The sequence below is a fragment of the Rattus norvegicus genome, chromosome 3, assembly GCF_036323735.1.
Source record: "Rattus norvegicus strain BN/NHsdMcwi chromosome 3, GRCr8, whole genome shotgun sequence".
NCBI classification, from domain to species: Eukaryota; Metazoa; Chordata; class Mammalia; order Rodentia; family Muridae; genus Rattus; species Rattus norvegicus.
The window spans coordinates 54846009-54852175 of NC_086021.1; positions in this window are offsets into that span (position 1 = coordinate 54846009).

The window sequence follows — 6167 nt, forward strand, 5'->3', positions numbered from 1 at the left end:
CTGGCACTCCTACCAAGCTGCCTTGTGAGATGGGGCCAGGCTTGCTTTGTGCTTTAGATTCCTTCCCTGAATTTGGACACTACCACTGCTACGAAAGTATAATTTAACAATGTGCTTCGTTGGATATTCCCTTAGCCTTCACGCCCAGACCCTCCTGACTGGGCCTCTGCCTGACCACAGGAGCAGAGGCCAGGCCAACCACCTCAGCTTTTCAGACGTGTCTGTTCCTCTGAGCCAAGGCCCAGGGAAGCGCTGCAATTTCTACTCTCGTTAGTTTAATACTTATCTCTTCAAACATTATTTTCTACCTCAAAGCAACTTTTTTTTCTTAAAGAAGTAAACAGAAGTGCCTTCTTTGCCTGGGAAGATACTGCTCAGGAGAATATTGGTTTTCTTCTTTACCCAACAGAGTGACTCAACATGGCAGCCAACCGTGTATTCAGTCTCCAATAATGCCTCAAGTGAGATAAGCCCAGTGCATTTTGGATGGATTTCTCTTGCCAATGCCTCTTCCAGCAAGACTTGAGGATTTCTCCTCAATACATCAGCTGCCTAGTTAACTCACACTCCTGAACTCTACCTAGAAGTCAGTTCAAATTCTGGCTCTGCTGCCAAGGAGCTGTGTGACCTTTTGAAATCACCCTTTCCACTTGCAGCCTCACTTGTTTGTTTTTCAAATGTAAACCACAGACAGACACACATTATTCTCCTCAGGCAGGACAAAAGAGGAACTGAGGCAGTACGTGTGAAGTGCTTGGCCCAGCATCTGGCTTTTATGGTCTTCATAATGTTTTCTTCTGCTCTTGGCTCACACAGTCTTGTGACCTCAGGGAGCCACTTTTGTAATAAAAGAATATATCTAGACCTTCTGAAAAGCAACCAATTGTGTTCAAAGGGTAATATACAGCCTGTCTGATAAAACCTAGGTTTCCTAAGCCAAAGGGGGGCGATAGTGTTAATCTCTGTTAGGACAAGTCTCTCATTAGGCTCAGTAGTTCAGAGTTCCTAGAACGGTTAGTAAAGAGGCTAAAACATATGTGTTTAGCTCAAAGAGGGCTCCGGAGTTCACCCAGAGGAACGGTGATAACAACTTGCTTTCCGTGAGAGTAAAGGGTCTTTTTAACAACACTTCCAGATCAAGAGAACCACCTCCTCCAAAGATTATTGCAATCTTCTACCTCTCAAGAAACCTATTCTTCCTTGCAATTTTAAGGTGTTTTCCCTATCTCTGTCCATCCGAGTTTCAAGATCTGGCTAAGTGTTTGTATTCTATCATCCTCAAATCCCTGCTAGTGTGAAAGAAACAGGTGTTGTTGCTGCTGCTTCTGTTGTTGTTGTTGGCAGGGTGGCGAGAGTTTTATGGATGGGCACATTTGTGGTTTACTGACTCGGTTACCTGTGAGGTGCTAGGCTTGCAGTTTGCAGGAACAAAGTAGATGCCACCTATGCACTCTTGAGGTTTCCGGTCTAGGGAATGCACAACTGCTGAGCCTGTGCACAGGAAGTGCTTTGAAAACAAAAGCAGATTGCTTACAGATAGTGTGTGTGTGTGTGTGTGTGTGTGTGTGTGTGTGTGTGTGTGTGGCCGGGGTGTCAGGGGTGTTGGGGGCCTCTGAGGGCGGTGATGTTTCAATGTGACAGTCAAAGGTTCCCTGAGGAGGATGGATGCATCTCAGTTGGCCCCTACAAGATTAGAAAGAGCCAAGAAGATCCATTGTGTTCTCAGGTGTGGAAGAGACTCAGTAGTTCTGAGCAATGTGAAGGTGCATTAGGTGTAGAAGTATAGAGGTTCAGGGGAAGACAGGAAGAGGGGAGGCCAGGTAGAATCACCTACCTGTAGAGAATGCCACTTTACCTGAGGTGCAGTCAGTCATTTCACATAGTTCTGACAGTCCATCAGAATAAGCTCAAATGACTGCTGTTGTTTCTGTTTGGAGGAAAGGTTGCAGGTAGAAAATCTGTCAAGAAGGGAGAATACTGAAGAAATTTCTAAGAAGAGTCAAGTGAAGAAGGCATTAACTTGGTTGTGATGAGATATATACAGTGTGTGACCTGTCCGGGAGATAAGAGAAACAGATTGTGTGGATAAATATGTTGTAGGGACTGGGGGGAGGGGTTAGGAATGACTCCTAAGTCCCTGACTTATGGGTGGGTAGTCTTCTTATCTCCTGAGCAGGAGAAGATCTGATGAGGAATTATTTCTGGAGAAGGTTGTAAAAATCAGATTTCAGTTTTAAACCTAACGACTTTGAGACCCATCCAAGATTTTCACATACAAATACCACGTAAGAAAGTGACTGTTCCACAGAGGAATTCAGGGCCTGGAGATATATTTGTGAAACACCTGCATGTTAGTGAGTGATATTTATCCCTAGACAATTGGATGAAACCACCTAGGGACAAGGCAGAGAAGAAACTCAGGATGAATCTTTGGGAAAGTCATTAATTAGAGAAGCAAAGGACACTGGGGTGAAGAAGGGAACTGTCCAGAAGAGCCAATGAAAGATCAAAGAGAGAGTGCTTGGCTGTGAGGGACCTGGAAGAAAGTCAGAAAAGCAAGCCTGGGGTTTTGCTGTGAAAAAGAGAACCAACAATATGTTTTCCTCACCCATGTCTATATTTATACCTGAGACTCTGATAACAAAGCCAGGATTAAACAGCTGGACACACTATGGTTTGATTCTGTTGTCTACTACATGCTCACATTCTGAGTGCTTACTTCCCAACCCATGGCATGATTTTGGGGCAGAAGAATCTTTCGGAGGTGTAGCCTAGTTGGTCACTAGAGATGGACCTTTCAAAGTTGCAGCTGCTGAGTCTGGCCTTGCTTTCTATATTCCTCCTATAACAAAGTAGGGGAGACTCTGCCATTCACCCCTCTTCTGTGAACTCTGCTATATTCCAGCCCTTACCATGAGAGACTGAAACACAGTGCCAAAAATAAAAAAAAAATTCTCTCTTCCTGACGTTTTTCTGCAAGGCTTTATGGTCACAGAGTTATAATACAGAAAACCGTGCATCCGTAAGTTTACATGACACAAGTGCCTTCAGAAATAAGGACCCAAAGAAAAAACGAAAGCCATTTGTATGCTAGCCTCAATGAAGTGTGATGGCCATGCAGAACGATGGCTACGTGGGCAGAAAGCGTCTGAGGCAATGGTGATATGCTGGAGGGAAATAAGGAAGGTGGATTTGTTCTGGCTCTTCTTTGTGTCCCTGTCTCACCAAAGGGAAGGTGTTGGTCAATAGAGGTCTCATAGTTTACCTCAGGGGAAAAGAGAAGGAGAATGTCAAAGAGATCTTCTTGCTTCTATAGGGCTCTCAGAATCCTTCAAGATCCCTCTGCTAAGGTACCAGATGTTGAGAGTGCCTTAGCTTGTCCTAAAGTTTGTTCTGAATTGCCTTGTAATGATGAGTGGTTTGGGTTGGATTCTGAGTGGATAGGGAAGGAGAAAGGAATGCACACATGGAATTATCTCATGAACTTGGAAAGGATAAGAGGGAAAGAGTACTTGTTGGATAGAGATATGAGCTTGGAGTGTTTGGTTTTGCTCAGATAGGAAGTACTTGACAGTATTCGCTTTCTGACAGGATTGAACGAACAGTTGCATCAGTGGGGAAAATGAGGAGGCATAAGAGTCTTAAGAAGGAATAGTCAAGAGGAGTACTTTTAGCTTGTGCGTGTGCGTGTGTGTGTGTGTGTGTGTGTGTGTGTGTGTGTGTGTGTGTGTGTATGCATGCACCCATGCACAAGACTCAGTGGTACAACATTTGTCCTGCATCCAAGAACCCCCATGGTGGGTCTCCAACACCACAGCAAGCAAAAGCAAACCAATCGATAAACACAGGACACATATAACCCTCACCCCCCCCCCCCCCCCGCATCTAGATTCTAATTCTGTGCTTCTCAGGTGTCCCTGAGAGTCTCTTTTTCTACTATTTCCCCAGGTTCTGCTGGTCCACAGATCATTTTGAGTAAGGGGAACTTGAAAAACAATACATTTTTCCAGTTTTCAGAGGCTAGAAACAGAGGATGGGCAGTTGCTGAACCTGACAACTCAAGTACACTGTAGGGGTGGGGTAAGAAGGGATTACGAGGGGAATTAGAGAAGCATTGTGTGACAGAGTGGGCTAAAGAAAATTAGATTGAGGACAGAGCTGAGGACCCATTGGAGATATGCAACTGTGTCCTGGCAGGAAATCAGTCTGTAGCAGCTTTGGTGCCCACAGGGGAAGGGGACGGCTGAGTTTCTCTATTGCTGAGGTTTCCACAGAAACAGGGAGGCTTAATGAGGAGAGGGGTTTGTAAGAATTGCAGTGATGACTAAGGTCTCTAAGTTAAGCGGGAATGGAGGTAGACTTATTATTTCTGTTAAATGGGCGTCAGTTAGGATAGGGACGATAGTTTCTGTGAAGAGACATGGAAAGGTCATTCTGGAGGGGAAAAAAACACAGCTTATTATATGAGACCTGCTATTATCTTCAAAAAAAAAGTGCGATTCTAATCGAGAAGATGAGACGGGTGGAATGGCTGTGGTTATTCTGGGATCCAGGTGTGTTAAGTAAGAACGCATTTCGCTAGAAGAGCAGATTACTCAATAAATATCATTTTAAATGGCAACTAACATAACCAGAACTCCAGAGATAAAACTATGGCTGTCATGCCTTTAACTGCTTATTAATGCTGTCTTGGCCACAATCTTTTCCACCCTTTTTGTCTTAGTAGTTACTGCCTCCTCCTTAGAAGATGCTTCTGCTCCAGCTAGCTTCTCTCCGCTCATCAAGATGAAAGGAGCGGAGGGTGATGCTAACTGTAATTACCACCCCTCCCCACTCCAAAGTCAGAAAAAAAATCAAAAGCTCTTTCAGAAACCACCGAAAGAATTCTGCTTACATGTCACTAGCAGAAAACTCATCAGATCTCCACACTGCAAGGAAGGACATGAAATGTATTCTTTCCCACTCCCGATGATCCAGATTGACAAGAGAAACCAAGGCTGGGAACGGGTATAGGTCAGGTCACTCTTAAGATGTCTTGTCCAGTAGTCCCTGGGAAGCTCAAGCATCTCTTTAAAGCCATCCGTCCACGAGCAATGTCTTTTTTATAACGAATATACTAAAATCCATATTCCAACCTGCCTTCTTTCTTTGCTGATTGGTTCATCTCTCAGACAGTGTAAAGGTCTGAATTTGAAAGGGTGTATAGAAGGGTGGGATTGAAGTGATTCTCTTACTTGGATCCCAGCCTAAGATAACCATTGTTTAGAGGAAAGAGAAGCTAAGCCACTATACCCAGCCTTTGTTCAGGGAGAGCAGTCAGTTCTCGCCATTGGTTCTTATACACTTTGGTCAAGGGGACCGCAGAGTAACCGCATTGAGAGGCTGGAGTGCTTTCCTCAGCTAAGTCTTTAGATTTCTTTCTTAAGAATATTACACGGAGATTCTCAGCAAAACATGAAGGAAGTTCTGATAGCACATAACTAAGCAGTGGAAACACTGTGTTCTACAATCCGGAGTCAGGGGGTTGCCTTTAATCAAGGCCATACATTCTGAAGAAATCACTAGAAAAGCTCCAAACATCACCCAGTAGCGTTTACAGTCCTTGGGACAAAAGATCAAGTCTCTGACACATAGCTATGAGACTCCACGAGACCAGGCTTCTGAGCTTTCTCATCTGTAGCTCCCTGCTCTGCTTCGTGAGCTTGGTTGCTTTATATCTCTTTTGCATACATACTAGGCGTGGAATGATGTATCATGCAGGGCCTCAGTGGGGAAGCAGATGGAGCACTCAGAAAATGATGTGACACAGTTACATGAAGGGACTCCTTCAGAGGTTCGAGCATGAATAATGAAGCCAGGAAGAGATGATCTCCTTTCTGTCTCTGTCTTTCTGTCTGTTTCTGTCTATTTCACTGTCTCTCTCTGTGAATCTCTCTCTCTCTCTCTCTCTCTCTCTCTCTCTCTCTCTCTCTCTCTGTCTCTCTCTCTGTCTCTCTCTCTGTCTCTCTCTCTGTCTCTCTCTCTGTCTCTCTCTCTCTCTCTCTCTCTCTCTCTCTCTCTCTCTCTCTCTCTCTCTCTCCTCTGACCTGCCAGTATCTCCTATAAGTAATATAAAGCTAGAAGGCAAAGAACAAAGGAGGAAGTGGTTCATATCACTACAACTGCCT